General features: G+C 38.1%; 1 pseudogene; it reads right to left on the bottom strand.

Moving 5' to 3' along the window:
* Positions 1–6,391: 6,391 nt before the first annotated feature.
* LOC146581852 (uncharacterized) lies at positions 6,392–8,507 on the bottom strand (annotated as a pseudogene).
* Positions 8,508–21,300: the final 12,793 nt, after the last annotated feature.

Genomic DNA, 21,300 nt, shown 5'->3' with positions numbered 1-21,300 from the left:
TGTTACATGTATGTTTATCACAACTATGTCGGTTAGGCTGAAGAAGTCCTAACAACAGTTACAATTTAATCCGTTAACTACCGAGTACCACACATTCTCATGATGTTATATTATTGCCAATTGCAGTTATTTTTTAATTGTTAAATTCATGATTCACTTGAATGCTCTAAAACAGAATGTACAGTAGAACTCTTTGAAAATGAAATGACAGATTAGAGACTATAAACCTGTTTCTAAATACTGGTCAGGTCTTGTATTGAGCTATGAGCTCATGATGAAATTCCACTGATTCCATTGGATGCGATCCTCCCAGTGTGACCTCCAGGATCCAGATCTGCACAACCAGTCAGACAGCGAATGATTTATCTGATTTTTGGTAGGATTCCACCAGTCATCCCAAATGGCAACAGTGGACAGACGAAAAGACTGAACTCCAGACTGTTAATGCACCCAGTGTGAAGCTGCTCCAGACTGTAAAATCTCGAGACTTTGATTCTTATATATTTTTGCGCTGCAGGGCCTGAGTTTCTGACTGACAGATCATTACAGATCATTCCCTCATCTGATCTGTTCTGACTTGACTGACCATCGACTCTGCATAACTCTGAGGAACAAACTGAAAGATGAGGTTGCAACCTAACCAGATACTTTTTAAAGGGACAATTCAAATAATTACCATTTGCATTCATATCCAGCCCCTCCTCCCACCTAGAGTGAGGTGCTCCTACCCATTGCATTGGTAACCAATCACAAAGCTGTAATGAATGTGGAGTTTGCGTTTGTTTCTGACTGACTTACATTCAATTCTCATTTCTGGGCGAGCTTTCTGTTTTTTATTTCCATACTAAAATAACTTTACAGATCATGACATTATGGGGAGTCACTTTACGTATAGTCCTTAAATGTCTTAATGAAACTGCCTCTTCTGTTTGTCCTCTTATTTGACAATATTAGGAGTGTGGTAGCAGCATTTGTGTCAGTAAGCTAACTTCAGCTATTGATAACTTTGTGTCAAAACCATTATTAGGCCACATTCAATGATAATGGTCATAATGGTCACGGACATAATGGTCAGTGTAACTGTTCTGTTTTATTTAGGACTGTATCTGTAGTCATGGGAAAAAGACAGCCTTACACATGACAACTATAAAACAAATGACATTCCCACCAATCCTACAGGCGCTACCTGAACATGTGACTCAGTAAATGTTAGCGTGCTAGCCCGTGACACTATGATGCTCATACTTGCCTTTTTCTACCCTTGGCTTGTGAATGATGCTGCCTGTGTCCTAGAACCTTTTCCCACCCTTTGTCTTTGTTCCCCTGTAGAGCTGTTCTCCTTTTCTCTCATAATCTTCAGTTGCTCTGTCTGTCTTTTTTTACTTCCTCTTTCTTCCGACCAGTGTCTGCTATCTCTTGCCCCGATCTCTCCTTTTCTATCTCTCCCCCCTGACTTCAGAGGAGTTTATTTCCTCCCCAAGAGATTCGCCACCCACCCACAGTTCTCTCTGATTGAACTCGGGAGCCTCTAAACTTCTGTGTTATGATTCAGTTTTTTCTGACCTGAGCAAGGGGCGTGCCCCCCACCATTACATCATTATATCGGGGGAACAAGACGATGAAATCATAGTGGAAGAGAGACTGGATGGTGAATGTAATCATCCTAATGCCCCCCAGCATTGAGAAGAAAGTATCAAACAGGATCAGGGTAATGGAGTGGAAGGCTGATTGAGATTTCAGTAAATTAATTAGGCCCCAGGAGAGGGCTGGGTTAAGGAGGTGTGCTGGATTGCAGAGTTTCATGAGAGACAGATGGATGGGTGGGAAGCAGAGGTTGAGGACTGGGTCGGTGTATGAACGGGAAAGAATGAAAGAAGAAAAAGACCAGCAGAGGAGGGTCTATGTATAGATGAGTGTGGCAGACTCTAATAGTGTGCAGGCTGAGGGTGGATGTGGCTGCAAAGTAGAGACGACGATGAGAGGATGAATGAAGGGTGCATGCATGCAAAACACAAAGCATGGGATTGCAAGGGCAAGCTGACATGACTAGTTGTATTTAACAAAGGTTACATAGCTAGCATAGATAGCTATGTAAAAGAGAAAGAAAAGACATACACTGTATAATTGAATTTCTGCTTTTACACACACACACACACACATACAGATAGAGATGGACAAGGGAGCATTAAGTTCAAACCCCAGAGCTTCTGGTCTCTGTGTAAATGTCAAGATCTCACTCACCATAATGACCCTTGAATCACCGAGAATTCAGCCCAGAGCATGAGGTACATCGTGCTGACTCCATTATCCATGAGACGGTTAGCTCATGGCACTGGCACTACAAAGACTCGAGGCCCAAAGGTGCTGCAGTCACAAGATTAAAATCTCATCATAAAGGTGTCCTTGAGAAGAGGCGGGATGATTCATCCCCAAGCTGATTGTTGCACAAACCCATCACCAGTATTGGAGAAGTGTTAGAGTTAGTTTTTATAATGACATGACTGGGGAACATATAAAAGTAATGGAGACTTATGCATGAATGTAGGATACTCTGGCTCCAGTTTGTCCAGCTGTTCACTCGGGACAGTGCCTGGGATTTCACTATGAAATACATTTTCAAAATAAAAGACCAGATGGAGACTGGTCTCCACTGAACACTGAAAACGCCTGGTGTTGAAGGAGGGAACAAAATTGTCATGTACCAGAGCCTCCACGATCAGCTGCTCTCTTATTCACACTGGGTTGCCACAACAGATAACTCCACATATTTGCTTTGTTAGATTTTTTTATGCCGTCCTTGAAAAGGAACTCGAGGATTTGTGTTTTCTCCTAGTCTCAAACCAGGGACCTTCCACATGTTAGGGAAATGTCCAAACCACTCATCCAACTGTATGACGCTGCATGTTTGTTCTACACTTTTTCAGAGGCAACATTGGTCGTGCTTCCTTAGAGAGGGGTAAGGGATTATTGTAACCAGATGTGAATCTGAAAAATCACCATGAGCTGAATGTCTGAGGGTGTAGTGAGCCACCTCGCTTTTAAAGTGTTGCATGGAAAGTCATCCTTGAGTTGCGTGAAATTTCAAATGGAGAAAGTCAGATTGATACATGGCTGAAGCAGCTGCCTTGACACTAAACAATGAAACACACACACACACACACACACACCTATACTTCATTATTAATAAACAGTGTTTGCCACAAGATCCAAAATGTCAAGAAAAACATTTTTACTTGCAAACTTGCTGATGTAAAACTTACTTTCACTGACCACAAAATCTTTGACATGCATCCTTCTATCAAGGCACTTCAAACAACAGCTCAGATCTAACCTACACATCAGAGGCTTGATCCACTAAATCAGCTTAGAGCCACTGCTCACTTCTTAGAAAAATAACACTGATATGTTGTTTTGTGATAGTTCTCGTGCAAAGACACTAAACAAAAGCAGGGCTTTGTCAATGTCAAATTATGACTTGCACTCTAAGACGCTGTATAAAATGGATCATATTAGCACTGGGAGGACCAAAGAGAACTGATAGAAGTGATAGAAAACTAAGCGAATTTAAAAAAAAAAACAAGACTTATTTAAAACAAAAGTCCAAAGGTTTCCTCGTAATAATCTGAGAGAATGAGCAGCAAACTCAAAACCATTTCTCAGGAAGGGGAATGAAGCTGGACTTTTGGGGTGGTCTAAAACATGCCAGCATTTCACAGTGGGTGATAAAATCCACCCTGACTGAAGTCAAACACGAGTCAAAGCTTTAGGAGAACTACTTGAACACCAAGTTGCTCTCTTGAACTTGTCTCCACAGTCATCTGACCTCAGCTTCTTTCAGGGGGATACAGTTTGTAGGCTGAGATGAGTGAGGTACTCTAAATATCACAAGAAGCTCACTGTAACATTTTTAGCTCTGAAAAATGGTGGTACCCTCTGTGTGCCCTTTAGTGACGGCTGTAAGACTGGCACTGATGCTACATGTTTGGGCAAAAGCTGAGAACTTGAGGTACCCGACCCTTTTTTCAAAAGGCAAAAACAAGAGTTTAAAAAACAACAAAAAACACGTTTTTATTAGAATTCTCAATGAAGACTTCTATTTATAATAATCATAGATTTTTAATGTTATTAGAAGCTAAATTCCTCATGAATTTATTAATTTACAATCCACTCTAATAACACCTTGTTTGCTTACTTTTAAAGAGCTTTGGCTAAGAAATAAAAACAGTTCTTCCAAGCTCAGTGCAAACTTTGCAAACTTTGCAGTCACTTTAATACAATGGCACTTTCCCAAAGAGAGACATACAGAAAGCTACTATAGGGTTATCACAGCTTTCAGACAGTGAAGGCCATCCAACTTCTTCATAAAAGACTCCATGTTTATTATTATTCAGAAAACTGTCTTCAGGTTTATTAGTGGACCAAAAAAATGTGGATTCACCACCAAAAACAGAGAAAAAGTTGCTTCAACTATCTCTTTTCAGTAAAAACTAGGAAAGTTTTTGTTGTAATCTCTCTATCTAATCTGTCATAAGCGAAGTTTGACAAAAAGGCTTTTGAACGTATCCTTGTATGTTAGAAAAGTGAAAATGGTTGCAGCCATCCGCTTCCGCTCTAAAGAACAACATCCACATAGAGAAGAAAACACTACTGGTCAAAGCAAACCCTCCAGTATTCAGCCAAAAGCATGATGTTAAATCTACCGCATATTAGCATTGCATGAGCATATTTGCATATGACAGGGTTGATGTGGCAAATTCGCAACCAGACAGAATGTAGGGAATGATATTACAGTTGCATATGCTCACAGCAACGGCTGTGCATGTCCTTCTGAATATTCTTTCCAGGCTGCAGCCTAAAAAAATGTACATTGTCATCTTTAGATATGCTTCACAGGGTTTTTTTTTATACAGGCACGGGAGCACATTCTTCCGGGGGCCCTACAAACTGAACTTAGTGATTCTATCATATTTGACTCTTACTTGGAGGTGTGCCATAAAGGATAAAACCCAATCTGACACTTTTTACAACTCTTGCCATGTCATCTTTCACTTGTACTTTGGATATTTGTGCAATCCCTCTAAACTATTCCTGTCCTTGAGCTTTCAGTGTTTGACTCTGATCACATGCATCCAATAGTTGGAGATTGTTAAAGACGAACCGCTGTGGCCAAGGATATATCAAGCATAGCAATGTAAAAATGGCTAAAAAAGGGGGAAAAAACAAGGATTGCCAGATGAATACTGCACAATGTTCATTTTTAACACTACTTTCACTCACTGGGTCCACGTCCTCATTTTAGGTTTGACAGCGTTTTAGTACACTGTTCCAAAAAATAGTAATGTCAAGTGATTTTACTGTGTATTTTACAGATGTGTACTGTTTCTCTAGAATATCATTACATTTACATAAGTAGACTGTGATCTGACACGTCAAATGTAAAATAACATAACATCACTGTAAATGTAATAAAACACAATTTACTTGTTTGTTAAATATATTTTGTTGTACATATGCATATTTAGATCGTAAAAATACATTCAGAAATGTCTCCCATCATGCCTTGGGACATGTGCTGCTGTTTAGATGTTCTTGTTCTATTGTTTATGGTTACGTTACTTTAAACTGTTATCTTGAATGTTGTGTTTACGCCGTGGTGCAGCGTCACTGACAGTTGTTGTTTTGTAGAGAGAGTGCTGGGTACCACTTTACAATAAGGCTCCCCTTATAGATGCTAATAAATAGTTTATAGCTATATTATTAATTAATCTGTAAATGCTTTATAAACCATTATTAATGGTTTATTATGCATTAGTTAAGGGTGAGAAAGAGGAAAAAAACTGACCGGTTTCTTGCCAAATAGTGAGCCAAATGTGTTCACCTATATATTTCATCTAGAGTTGCTATATTAAACATTTCAGACTAAGTTACTATCCTGTAAGCACAATCAGCATTTGTAAACATATTTTTTATCATAGAAAATTGTACTTCAGAAATGCATTATAAATATCCACAACTATCAATCGGAGCTTTGTTGTAAAGTGTAAAGCATAAAACCATTTATTAATGAATAATAAATATTTATAAATGCCAAATGGGAGCCTTATTGTAAAGTGTAAAGCATGACACCATTTATTTATGACTACTAAACATTTATAAATGACAAAAGATAGCTTTGTCGTAAAGTTTAAAACATGTCAACATTTATTAATCACTAATAAACATTTATAAATGCCAAATGGGAGCCTTATTGTAAAGTGTAAAGCATAACACCATTTATTAATCACTAATAAACATTTATAAATGACAAAAGATAGCTTTGTCGTAAAGTTTAAAACATGTCAACATTTATTAATCACTAATAAACATTTATAATTGCCTAAAGTGAGTCTTAAATGTATAATGTCACCATTTATAACACTTAGACCTAAATTACAATCAGTGCTTGAAATAACATTTAACTACTGTCAAAAATGGCAATGTATTGTAAGAGTAACACATGTAACATTAAATGTGTTTTTTAAAACACCAAACAGTCACCCACTCCAAAAAAAGTTCATGCCAGACTGGTTCAAACTGGAAATATTTTTTGTATGTCCTTAAATAAGCGTCCCAGTGGTCCATCAGGGTGTCGCGAACCAAGCCAAGATGACCACTCAAGAACCATCAGGTGTTCCTCCAGCAACTTCTCAGTGCGATTTCCTTAATCTACGGACATGTCCTTTGATGGTCATCCAAGCCCTTTCGATATGCTGTGTATGACTGCCAGATTGAGGATCTACAAACCACCTGCTGTGATTTACAGTGTAATGTCTGTACCCTATGTTTGTCAAAACATTCTTGTAGGCTCTCCACTCATCACTGATAATGGCACTACCCAACTTAGCATGCTGTCTGATCAGAGGAACAAGGTGGCGCCTTGATCGTTTTTCAACAAGTTTTAACACGAGCCTTCGCCTTTTGTCTTTAATTCCCATCATTCCAAATACCCATTTCTTCCTTTTCCATGCATTTCCAAAGCGTCCACGTGCATACTGAAAACAAAAAGAATAAAATTAAACAGAATATCTACAAAGAAACATTCAAAAAGATGGTTGCTTCTACTAATTTTTTTTACTTATGGTAAAGGTTTCCATGTTTAGAGGACACATTCAGATCTGCATTGATTCTAACAAACCTGTCTGAGAGTTTACCAACCTTTCGCTGATGACGGAGACATCTTTCATCTATAACCACAAATTCTCTGTCACCACCAAGACGGTGTCCATTGTTTATTCTGTGTCTTTTAATTGCACGTATACAAACATGTCGAATGTGTCTTGCCATGCTACTTAGTGTTCTGGAGCTGCCAGCCACTTCATCATCGATCATATCTATTTGTCTGAGCCTGAGCCCTTGTGAAAATCTGTGATAGAAATTGAGGCAATTATTACTTACTGAGGCCCTAATTTTATTTCACAAGTCTCGTATTGGTGTTCAATTATGAAAGGTGCATTGCTATTAATGTCTACATCTACATATACCTGTAAATGAACTTCATCCAACTGAAAAGAGATGTTTTTGATTTCTCAAAGAGGGAGCTAGTTCTAATTGTTCTGGAAACTTTCCTATGACTTGCTCTTTTGCAGCACCTGAGAACATACAAATGAGTTAAGTAAAGAAATGGACCCTTAAACAAGAGCATTAATTGAAAAGATAATCACAAAATTAAGTATGAAGAAAATAATAATGAAAAGAGGTTAATGCTCCCTCTTGCATTGATAACCGAAATATTTTGTTATATTTACTACATGCACTACATTATCATGCATTATACATACCACATATATTGGTCTTTCTTCACCACGGAAATCATTTTCATCTTATGGTGACAAACAGGACATCTAAGCTTCTTTTTTAGCAGGTGTTTCTTCTGCAGCCATTTAATGAGCCTTAGTGCCTTATATTTAGTTTGTTTTCCTTCTATTCTGGCGCGCAATCTCATTCCCAGAGACATTCTGGTGGGAAAAAATGAGTAATTTATTTTATTATCACCTCGAAACACCGTAAAATACTCTATGGGAGTCTAGTGCAAATCGGTTCAGAGTTAAAGAACTTCACATGCTATATAAAACAAGCCCTATAATCAAAAATAGTCCCACGCAAAAAAGAGGATTGTCTCACCTGTTATAATGTATCTCCGACTTTGTTATGTAGATCTAACCCGCTGGATTCATGCTAAAGAAATATGTTCTGCCGCCAAAGGGAGGGAAAACAAATTTAATTTAAACGCAGAGGAGCTTATACAACCATCCAATCACAGTTAACTTTATTAAGGAAAGCCCCTCCTCTCAGAGCGCGACAGGCAGTGGAGCGCTCTGGAAGGTCAAGCCAAAGGGGCACGAACAGACACACTGAAGGCGCTCGTTCAAGTTGCTGCACCATGGATGGAGCAGAAGATAAAAATTTGTGTGCGTCTGCGACTTACACAGTTAGCACACGTTCGAAGAGATACAAAAAGCAGAGACTGGATGATCTAGATTGCACTAAGCCAACGACGTCAGCAGTTAGACATGAAGGTGAGTATAATGCTAGCTAGCTAGCTAGCTACCGAGCCATTTGGCTGCTAGCTACAGTGGCTAACTAACATCACATAACATGTGAATAGCTCTATTACTATTGGTTATTCCAAACGATTGATATCACTTAGTTGTATATTTTTAGTTTTGTTTATGTGCATCATTAAATTTATATTAAACACCCTGGTAAGGCAGTACACATAAGAATTATTTGCCTTGTTTTAGAAATGTCTGAACCACCACATGTGTATATAACATAATTTTTACAAAGTGGCTTTTTATAAATTCAAGTTGTAACCGTTTTTAATCAATATTTTATTTGAGTTTCCCAAGTTTAGATTATAAATTATTTTAGTATTGTAATTTAATAATTGTTTGTTCTTTAGATTCTTCTTCTAATCCTGCCCCTACTGCAACTGCCAAGGAGCGAGAGAAACTGACTTTTCTTAAGGAGGAACTGGAGCGCGACACCCTGATGGACCACTGGGACGCTTATTTAAGGACATACAAAAAATATTTCCAGTTTGAACCAGTCTGGCATGAACTTTTTTTGGAGTGGGTGACTGTTTGGTGTTTTAAAAAACACATTTAATGTTACATGTGTTACTCTTACAATACATTGCCATTTTTGACAGTAGTTAAATGTTATTTCAAGCACTGATTGTAATTTAGGTCTAAGTGTTATAAATGGTGACATTATACATTTAAGACTCACTTTTGGCAATTAAAAATGTTTATTAGTGATTAATAAATGTTGACATGTTTTAAACTTTACGACAAAGCTATCTTTTGTCATTTATAAATGTTTAGTAGTCATTAATAAATGGTGTTATGCTTTACACTTTACAATAAGGCTCCCATTTGGCATTTATAAATGTTTATTAGTCCTTAATAAATGTTGACATGTTTTAAACTTTACAACAAAACTCTCTTTTGTCATTTATAATGTTTAGTAGTCATTAATAAATGGTGTTATGCTTTACACTTTACAATAAGGCTCCCATTTGGCATTTATAAATGTTTATTAGTCCTTAATAAATGTTGACATGTTTTAAACTTTACAACAAAACTCTCTTTTGTCATTTATGTTTAGTAGTCATTAATAAATGGTGTTATGCTTTACACTTTACAATAAGGCTCCCATTTGGCATTTATAAATGTTTATTAGTCATAAATAAATGGTGTCATGCTTTACACTTTACAATAAGGCTCCCATTTGGCATTTATAAATATTTATTATTCATTAATAAATGGTTTTATGCTTTACACTTTACAACAAAGCTCCGATTGATAGTTGTGGATATTTATAATGCATTTCTGAAGTACAATTTTATATGATAAAAAATATGTTTACAAATGCTGATTGTGCTTACAGGATAGTAACTTAGTCTGAAATGTTTAATATAGCAACTCTAGATGAAATATATAGGTGAACACATTTGGCTCACTATTTGGCAAGAAACCGGTCAGTTTTTTTCCTCTTTCTCACCCTTAACTAATGCATAATAAACCATTAATAATGGTTTATAAAGCATTTACAAATTAATTAATAATATAGCTATAAACTATTTATTAGCATCTATAAGGGGAGCCTTATTGTAAAGTGGTACCGAGTGCTGTACCATGAGTGACTTCTGTTGTGCTGTTGTTGAACCTTGAGGCATATTGTAGCACCACAAGTGTTTTATTAAGGAGCTCCCCCTACCAGTTTGGGGTTAAATAACAAGCTCAATCTCTCTCTGTGAGCTTCTTTGTTAAGATTTCTCTGCATGCCACAATGTAAGACATTGCACGGACACGCTGTGCTAATTATATATTTTGAAAAAGAAATGTAGAGGTAGGAATTGCAATTAATATAAATAACATGACGCTAACCATCGGCCAATGAATGTGAACTAACAACAAGGTCGCGGGTATGGCTGCGACCGTAGGAAAAAAACCTAATATGAAGGTATTTTACTGTGCATTTTACAGTAATGTTCTGTTCTTCTAGAATATCATTAAAGTTACGTAAATAGACTTTGACTTCACATTTTGAATGTAAATTAACGTTAAATCACTGTAATGTAATACAACATAATTGTCATGATTATTAAATGTATCTGTCTGTACATATGCATATTTAGATTGTTAAAATACATTCACAAATGTATCATGATTTCACAAATACCTGTCCGTTATTTGAAAGATTGAACTGTTGAATTCAAATCTAATGCTATGGAAAAGTATATAACATGATCCCTATAAGCTTGTGTTACATCACATAAGTATTATTATCATTGCTAGTTAGGCCGTTCGTGGCTCAAGAGTTGGCAGTTTGCCTTGTGATCACAAGATTGCCGGTTCGCGCCCTGGCTCAGACACTCCCCGTCGTTGTGTCCGTGGTCAAGACTCTTCACCTACCGCCTACTAGTGATAGCCAAAGGGGCCGATGGTGCGATATGGCAGCCTCGCCTCTGTCAGTCTGTCCCAGGGCATGCAATCAATTATTACTTAAACCAACTGTTAACTGTATATTTCTGTACATTTACGTATTATGATTCATATTTCCACATTCAGTGACCTTGTTTATAGGTAATTTCATTGTTTGATCGCGTAAAAATGTTCCTAATTTAATGTCTAAAAGCACTTGGAAAAGGCAGAATCCCATGTCAAATTAGCGCAACAAACTCTATTTTCATTACTGAAAATAACCGTATTTTTATGGGACAGTTATTTTCTGTTATTTTACGGTCGTATTTTTGGTGCCCCAGCTGCCGGAATATTACCATTTTTTTAAGATGTTTTTTTTTTCCTATTTATAGATGGTTTCATTGTTTAATCACATTAACATGTTCCTGATTTAACGTTTAGCGGCACTTGAAGAAGGCGAGATCCCATGTCAAATTAACGCAATTAATTGTATTTTCATTACTGGAAATAACTGTATTTTTATGGGACAGTTATTTTCTGTTATTTTACGGTCGTATTTTTGGCGCCCCAGCTGCCGGAATATTACCGTTGTTTTAGGATGGTTTTTTTAACAGTGTAGGTAAAGGTGAACGGCTTGGACATGAGTTGAGCTGCGGTTTGGTGAAGGCCTTGAAGGGGACTGGCGACGGCTCCCGGGCCTGGCAGATCCCCATGTACTGAATAGGAGTGAAGAAGTTAAAGAACTGGAAAGTGGAGCGATGGTGGGGCACGTAAACGAGAATGAACAGCTTGTAGAACTGGGGGAACACATGTAGATAAGAACCGGAAGGAGTGTGCCTGGAGCCATGATCCCACTCCCATAGTTAATCTCCAAATAAAAGAGTCTTGACATATGTAGAAAGAGTCGAGGTTTCCACCACAACATCCCTTTCTTCTAACATGCACACAGAAAAGATTAAAGTTTAAAACTAAAGTATTTAGAAAAACGTCCCTGACCACATCTTTGGGCTTGTCGCCTTGGTCAGGCTGATGATGATCCTAATGAAGGCCACAAACTGAAAGCATGCTAATGAAGGCTGCAAGTCAAAACATGTCAGTCAAAAAAGTCAAGTTGTTCACAAGTGTTGTTGGAACTTTAACCTTTGCAGAGTCTTGACAGATCACAGCCCCGCTAACTCTAAAGAATCAAAAGGAATATTAGCTGGGATTGCATCAACTCACAGAACAACCATTTGTTCTGCTTGAAGATCCTTTTATAGCCAGCGGGACTTCTTGGCCTGTCCCTGGGCAGTTTTTTCTTTTATCTTTGAAAGTTTCTTTCTCTGATTTTGGGAAATGTTCCAAAAGTTCAACATGACAAATGCAACTGCACCGCCACAAAATCAAACAGCAGCCAGCACTGAGGGAGAGCTACTTTTTGCCTTTTCTCAAAATCCCATTTTTTACTTTTTAACAGACTCGAGAGTTTTCTTAAGGTGACAAAGCGCAAGAAAACTGTCACATTAAACAACTCTTTAAGCAATACAGACTGCAAAGCAATAAGTCAAACTGTCTCACCTAAATGATGCTTCCACCTCTTTAAAATGTTTACAGATATTTCTCAAGGCATCATTGAATCCTTTGTTAAGAGTCACTGTGGTTTGTAGCTGCTCTTGGGATTCTAAGTAACCTACTATGATTTGTTTAAAACACAATATATCTTTTCTTGCAAGTACCACTCCTGCCCGAGGGAGTTTTTCAAGTACCTAGCAGTATAAATCAACTGCACCTTCAGTAAATCAAACAGAGTACAGTGCAGGGCTGTGTTTCTCCTGCCTTAGCACTTAACCCTTGCATGATTAAGGGCAGCACCTTAGTAATGGTTACTAGCTGGAAGGTAAGGTTTGGTTGTTTGTTGGTGTAAACACAAGAGGATGAGGCAACGCGACATGTCAGTCACCCTAAAAAACAAAGACCAAAAGCTGAGCAGCCCGACCTGTGCCATGCCTCAGCTGTCTTATCTTTGAAGCTGCTGTCTGAGTTATCTCAGTGGACTTAAAAAGTGATTTCAGAGTGCAAACACATATCAACTAAATCAAACGTGGCACAACTCCCCAGAGAAACTATTATATTTGGGGAACATTGGCTTCTGGCAAAGCGTCTAACCTTAAGGTGAACTCAGAGCAGTTGACTGGACACGTGAACCTTTTCAGTTTGATCTCGCTGCTGTTAAAGTTTCCCCTTTCAAGTGAAAGGTGTGTGGCAGTATGATATGCTCATACTGAGCCAGCCTCAGGTGGAGCTCAAACTTCCTTTTTGTGAACACTTGCTGTTGTATTTATTAACATTAAGACCTGATTGTCCCCATTACTTCAGAGACACCCTCTTGAATGACTTATAATTACATCTGGATCTGTGATGAAACTCTCTAAGAATCCAAGTAGCACTGAGGACTCTTAAATAATTGCTTCCTCCTCTTGCAAACATGCATAATATTAAATATTAATCAAATCAATGCAAAAATTTCATTTTTTATAAGACAAGTCTGGGGTAGGGCATTGGCAAATAGTGGTGTTAGTGTATAAACCTTTTTCTTCTGCTCATGATCGTGGAAACAAAGAACTGTGTGAGAATCTTCTTGCAAATAGAACAACTTTGGGTTTGAACCTGTGTTTGACGTAGCCAGAGGGCAGATTGGAACCCAAACCATCATATAAGGTGCAACTTTTACTCTTAAGCCAAAAACATTCTGTCTTCCTGTTTTGTTTCACTTTCAAGTTTCACTACGGCTTGGAAAGTAAAACAGCTGGCAGTTGGAAAGATCATCCACGTCACCCATGAGAAGGTTTTTGGTGCAGCAATATCTTTGCTGTGTGATTTTATCAATCAGCAACCACTCACAATCAGTCAGGTAAGATTCATATCATGAATCCATGTTTGCAGGGTTCTTGTGGGGCTGGTTACTCAGAAAATAACTAACGAAACCTTTTCTGGGGGATATGATCACTGCTTAATAAAACAAAAAGCTCTCTGCTCACTCTCTGGGCAGTATTTGCTGTTAAATGAATAGTATTATATTTTGCATATATTCATTGTGTGCACTTTGTTCTTTTTAAACATACTTTAAGAAGTTTGTAATGCAGTAGACACATATAAGCCTATATGTTATCATTTTGACCTTAAGATAATTCTACCAACCTTGAAGGAAAGGTCAGAGGTCAAATGTGACATGATATTTTAAATCTTCATACAGCACTTTCTATGTATTGACAATGCAAACGACACAAGTTAAAAGGCTTTTTGTCAATTTTAGACCAATAAGTCATTGAGCTGACGTTAAAGACCATGGTGGATGTAAGACAATTTTGAACGGATTGTTAACATGAGTCAAAGTTTTATTAGAAATGATTTAAATCTTTTTCAAGCTATTGTGTTTACAGCCAGAATGATAACACACACAGATACACAGACAGACACACACATGCAAATCCAACTGAATCCTGGCATTGTGGCTTTGCGGTATAAGGACAGGAGACTTGACTTCATGTTATAAGAAACATAAAGCGGGGTTCCAGCATCATGATATTAAATATTAAAAATCCATGAGATCAGATCTTGCAACCTTATGAGACTTTCAAAATTCCTAGTCAGTTCTTAGCTCAGTCCCATCAGTACCACTCACAGTATTACTAGCATCTTTGTCTTGTAGATGGTTGCTGGTGGAAGGGTCACCAACTTATTGTTTCCAGATCTACCTCTTAAGCTTCACAGACTGGATTCGCGTTCATCGGTAACTTGAACAATGTGTTGCTGCACTATGAATACCTGACAAATTACAACAGGGGTGTCGAACTCCAGGTCTCGAGGGCCGGTGTCCTGCAGGTTTTAGATCTCACCCTGGGTCAACACACCTAAATCACGGGATCAAGTTCAAGCCAATTAAATCAGCACTGTTCGATCAAGGACACACCTAAAACCTGCAGGTAACCGGCCCTCGAGACCTGGAGTTCCCCACCCCTGAATTACAATGTAAGACATTCAAAAGAACAGAGCAGAGTAAGTCCCCCTTCTAATCCTTAGCATGGATCAACTTTTAAAAACATTTCTCATAATGGAAATCATCCTTTTTTTCCCTTAGACTATCCCTGTTTGGTGAATTTTAATGCATTTCAAATCCCATCGTTCTGAGAGTAGAGCTCTAACTTGTAAACTTCAAGCACAACCAGACAATACTTCTCCAGAGCCAACGAAAACATTAACCAGCTGCTTCCATAGGCTAAACAGCACTGCTATTAGCTTATGTGTGAAATCTTTGGAGTTCCCCTTTAATAAATGCCATGATCAAAATAATCAAGCAGGTTCCATCTTCCACAGTAGTTGAGAGACTGTGGGAGTGTGTGCTGCGTTAGATAAGAAAGTCTACCACCAAAAAAGAGGACTGTCTGCAAAACAAAAGCAGTTTGTTGTGTTTCAGATGTCTTTAATGTCATGTACGTTGTGCGCTGTACACAATCTTGTGTTACTTGTTTGCCCTCCTCCTAGTACAACACAAATCCATTATTTTGAGCCATTAATCACTTCATACCTCCTACATAACACAGATTCACCGAGTGGTGTTCAGTGAATGACTCAGTGAGAAACTAAATGGATGAAGTGGAATATAATGTCTTCCACCGTAAAGCAGCCAGATGGAACATAACTTAACCACTTTTTCCTAAAACATCCATACTACAATGGAAATGTGTTTCTTCATCTTAGTGGAGTTTAAAAACTTATTTTTGAGTTTTTAAAATCAGGGTAGAGGTTGTTCATATTCATGAATATTAATCGACTAGGATAAGAGAAAATGATGTGATTCACTTTTAAAAACACTTGCCTTCGGTTTGCAAAGTCTCTGTATGTCTCTGTCTGTAGATGTCCTACACAGACACGCATTAAATAGCTGAGAGTCACTTGGTCAATAAAGAATGACTTATTGATGTTTCACCAATAACTGCAGAATTCTCTGTAGTTCTATAATGTACATGCAGAACTCATAAGAGAACTTTGACTGAACCAGCTAGACAAGCTAGATTGGACTAATGCAGGGGAGCTGCTGTAGACCAGCTCCCCAAAAGGGCACAGCCTTTTCCTCCAAAACTGTAAAACTTTTTCCAATAAATTATTCTTTCCTTGACATGAGCAGCTGTGTCTGAACTTCTTCACTGAAATCCTTCATTTGGCATACAACCTACACAGCTAAGATGCTGTTCCAAGACACATTGAGGGAATGGAAAATTCAATTCAATTCAATTTTATTTATATAGCGCCAAATCACAACAAAAGTCGCCTCAAGGCGCTTCATGCTTTATAGCTGGCCAGTATTACTCAATATATCACTGACAGTGGTGCTTGGACCAAGTTTAAAAGTGGGGCCTGCCCTGTCTGTATCATACTCTATAATATGTCTGAACATAAAGTGTGTGTCGTGCAACTCTTAGAAATCCAATTATACAATAAAGCACAAAAAACATCCTGTCTTACTGAAAGCAGTTACTATACGTGTAGAGCCACCGCTCTCTTCTGCAGTGGTTTGTTGATACATGTACATATGCACAGAATAAAGGCATATACTTGGCTACCGCTATTCTTTAGCACACCCTGGGCTCTCTTAGGCAAACGTCAGTGCAGTTTCTTACAGTGTTCAGCAATAGCTGTCCAGGCTTCCTGAAGGACACTCTAAAGCTCTCTTTGGATGTTGACTGTCTTTGTCTGTGAAACGATCTCTTGCTGCTCCATTAATCTTGAGGTCTGAGCTCCTTGGAGGCCACTCCATGACTCATAGTGACTCATAGTGTTCTGTTGTGTGTTTCTTTTGACACATGTATGTTCTTAATGCTGGGACAGTGCATTTTTGGTCACTGACTTCATTTTTCAGAATGACATCCAAGCAATCCAGATGAACATGACCGACCAAAATCTGACCATATTTTATGCATTCATAATTTCATGTATTTTGACAAAATGTCCAAAACCACTGACTGGAATACCACCAAACCAACATCTGCAAGATGTTTCTGATAATGCTTTGGTGAGGTCAGGTGCATCTCTTTATCTGCTGTATATGCCAGCTCTTCTTTTGTCCTTCATTTGTCCAATTTTTTCACTTTTTTTAAGGACATATAGCATACCAAGCTATGCCATTTTATTAGTTAATAGCTCTTTGGTACCTTGTTGGTGCAGAAATACTATTTTATGCCTGTGAAGTTATCATCACTGGTATAACTTTCAGTCGACTCGACTTCTGAGACAGGCTCTACTCTGGTGTTACCTCGTCATCAACTGGCCGACTTGCCAATTGACTTGCATGCACAGGCGAGAGCACATATTCCCTATACTTGTTTTGCTACAGTGGCTGCAGGTTAGTTTTCAAATTGATTAATTAATATCTTGACACTTGTTTTTAAAACATTGCATGGACTAGCTCCTATATATTTTTCTGATCTTCCAAATTGGTATACTCCACCGAGATCTTTGAGGTCTGCGGACCAAATGTTTCTTTTTGTCTGTAGGTCCAGATTAAAACACAGAGGAGATCGGGCTTTTGCTGTGACTGCTCCGAAACTGTGGAATAAACTGACTTAACATATCAGGACCTCTCCAACACTGGATACTTTTAAAACTCGTTTAAAGACCCATTTTTACTCTGTCACAGTTCTCGGTCACTATGACCCAGCATTATGAGTTTCTTATGTTCTGGTTTGATTTTGGTATTTTTGGTTATTTTCTTGATCTCTTGTCAGGCCATGATGATGATGATGATTTAGTATGTTCCAGTTTATTCTGGTTTTAGGTTTTTGTGTCTTGTGCCCTCATATTTAGTGTAGGTTTAGTTCTGTGCCAAGTCTGCGTCTTCGTGAATTGTTTCCTGCTTTATTTTGAAGGTTTATGTTTCATGTTAGTGTTTCTAGTCCCCCCCCCCCCCCCCCCCCCCCCCCGCTGTCTCATTAGCCCTAATCTCTCCCAGCTGTGTCTCCCCCCTGTTTTCCATTCTCTGATTTCGCCCCAGTGTATTTAATCCCCGTGTTTCTCTGTGTCAGTGTTGTGTTGCACCCTCACACTTGCCTGTATCATTGCTCAGTTCATGGTTTGGTTTTTGGCCAGTAATAAAGCTGAGTCCTGTGTTTGGATCCTCATCTCCACCTGCCCGCACACACAGCCCTGACATACTCCTTGGCTTTTAATTCTGAGTGAGTTTGTCATCATTTTATTCTTATTATTTTCTTATCTTTTATTTTACTTTCCTTTTAAATTTTATCTTATTATTCTATTGTACAGTACTTTGGTCAACAGTTGTTGTTTTAAAAGTGCTATATAAATAAAATTGATTAGATTTTTTCTAAACGGCCACAGCTGCAACTTTTCAAGATCATAACTTTAATAACAACAACAAAGCAAAATATAAAGAAATGAGAGGTGGCTCAAGACTTTTGCACAGTGATGCATTTGATTATTCTGGGTAGTCTTACTAAAATGTTAGCTGTAGAGTCATTTTATGGTCGTATCTACCTCAAGTGGTGTCTATGTGCCTTTACACTACGTGCCCATTGTCTGATCTATTTTCCCACAAAGCAGTACAGCCTCTTTAAAGGTCTCAGTTTCTTTGTCGTAGACAGTGTGGCGACAGTTCAGCTGCAGTCAGGACAGTAAAAATCTCGACACAATATAAGTAATTGTGATCTTTTCTTTTAATGCTTATCCAGCCTTGTCAAAATGCATTTAGAAGGGTTGGGATAATTGAAGTGTCCGTTTTCTCCTGGACACATACCAGTGAAGAAACATAATTTCTACACATTAAGACACCATGGCAGTAGTTCCTTTTGGCACCTTTACAGTGGGAGCCATTAATCGCCCATTGTCCACTGGCTCAGCAGAGCAGTATTACAAAATAAATGAGGATGTACAGTACCTGCTTTGAATGTAAAGTAAGTCAATTAGTTCATATATTTGCTTCAGTCCACACGTCCCTAAAGAATGAAAGAGTATACACATTTGATTTCTGCTCTGCTACTTCCCGGCCATCTGCCACTTCCAGTCTCTGTGTTTCCTTTACTCCCATTCCTTGTCTTGGGATCTCTTCTATCAACACATTTCAGCCTTTTTGTAGTTGTTGAAATTTCCATTTATTAGATTTTATGACCATTCAATGGCATCTCACATTTTTTTAATAAATGTAAGTGACTCTAATTTCATGACAGTTTTTCCAAACATATGACAGCTTTATATACCCGTCTCAGTTTCTTGACCAGTCTATAGATGTGTAACAGTTTCCAATAACCACTGCTTGATTTGTATCTTTATTTTGGGCAATGGTTGGTGATAATGATTGGATCATGAAATTGAATTCTTTAATAGAATATATGTTTATTAACCAATTTTGAGTTAGCAATGCTAAGAATTATAGTATGTGGTCAGCAAAACTGTATAAGAGACCATACACAACAGTAAGAAGTGAGGACATTTAAACACTCGAGGAAACTATAAATAAAGAGAATATGTAAGGAGAAAAGGAAAATACCAGAAAGAGTGGCTAATTACACTCAGGTGTGGCAAAGAAGTGAAATGAGAAAGAAAAACAACAGAGTCTAGAAAGAAAACTAGAATGACGTGACAACGAACGAATGAATGAAAATAGGTGGGTGCTGAACAATCATCCCTATTAAGAGTGACTGTATAGGGCATAGCTTTTTCTCAATCCTGTGGCCTTACTGTTGAACATACAACAGAGTCAGCATCAATCATCACCGGTGCTGATGTTCATTTGAAAGGAGATGCACTTATCTAGGAAACTGAACGAGCTTTCTATGCAGTTTGGACAGAAATAATGTTATCTAGTTACTTTTTGAGTTGCCTCAAGTCTGAAGGGTGATGCATCTGAAGCTGGAGGTAACTGCCAAGATTGCTCAAAGAAGATAAACATTATTTTAGCAGCCTGTCATAAAAAAGTCATCTCCAATGATTCTGGTCCCCCACTAATAAGCTTACCTACCTGTTTAATGATCACATGATTTTCCAGTCATTTATTATCAGACAGAACTGACACTGTAAGTGGGAACAGGCCACTCAGTCCGAGGAAACACAAAATGACTTCACTGCGTTTCAAGATTTCAACACATCTGTGCAGATTGCACATCTATAATCCTTCACTCTACGCAGGCAGATACCTACATAACACAACTGCAGTACTATCAATCTTCCATAAGCTTTTGCAACTACGTTTTGCAAGGTCAAGCACATCCTGTCAATCAATCTGGAATCAGACTGTTCTGGATTTACAAAGAAAATCTATAACCTGGCAACGTCCTCCTGTTTCCTCTTTTTTGTTGTCTTGACAAAGACAACCCTCCTCTCTCACCTCATGTCCCTTGGTAATAGCACATTAGTCTGTAGGACATTAGTCAGTAAAAATGAAAGCATATGGCGCGTAATATTTACTTGTAATGAGCCTGAGAATCATCATGCACGGAAACCAAATTATGAGTGCCTCATTTTGTGGCAGCCCAATAAATATTTTACCCTGTAAAAGTATGGATGACATCGGAGGATGAGAGAGCCACCTGTTCTTGTCTGCTAAATGATTTACCAGATGTCTTGTCTTCTTTCTATTCTGTCTTCTGCTCCTTCACTCATTTCGCTATTTTTTAGGTCCACAGAAGAGGAGGCGAGAATTTCTAATAAAAACAGAGAGAAAATGGAGACGATGTAGGGAGTCTCCAGCTAATGTAGGGGCATCAACAGTGAGCATGGAGGACATTTACAAACCTTCTTGAGCATCCTTCACACTACTGCACAACCCAGGCTTGGATACCAAATATTTCTGCCCATTCACTTAAGTGCTACAATCCACCACTGCTGCTAAACATCATGCATCACTGATGCTAACGCACTTTCACTGTCACACCTTTTGTTGCTTCTGTGCATTTTCTATCTCAGTGCAATTTTTATGTACTGTAGAAATTTCATATTTTGCAAATTCTCCAAATATGGCTTAAATAAACAAGTATTGCACCAGTTAGGAGACAAGTAGAAAACATCATTTAGTGCAGTTATAAGCACGTGCATAGTGAGTTATCGGCTTTAATTTGAGAATGTCAAAAAGTTTAAAACTGCCCTTTAAAGTTTAATGACAAGTGGTTTTAAAGCTTCTTTGAAAGAAGGGTTTCTAAAATCACTCATTAACTTCATTAATACTCTCATTACACCAAATTTAACAAGCAGGAACTTTATCAATAATGAGAAATTGAGCAATTGAGCTGTTGCTTTAGGTAAGCCTCAAAGTCAAGCTCAGAGGCATCTTCTGGGAGATCAGCTGATA

This window comes from Mchenga conophoros, linkage group LG2 (genome assembly GCF_057382185.1).
Source record: "Mchenga conophoros isolate Kocher_MC1m ecotype Shallow Benthic linkage group LG2, M_conophoros_male_GT1.1, whole genome shotgun sequence".
Taxonomy (NCBI): Eukaryota; Metazoa; Chordata; class Actinopteri; order Cichliformes; family Cichlidae; genus Mchenga; species Mchenga conophoros.
The sequence above is the reverse complement of the archived record's forward strand: the minus strand, read 5'-3'. Positions and strand labels throughout refer to the sequence as shown.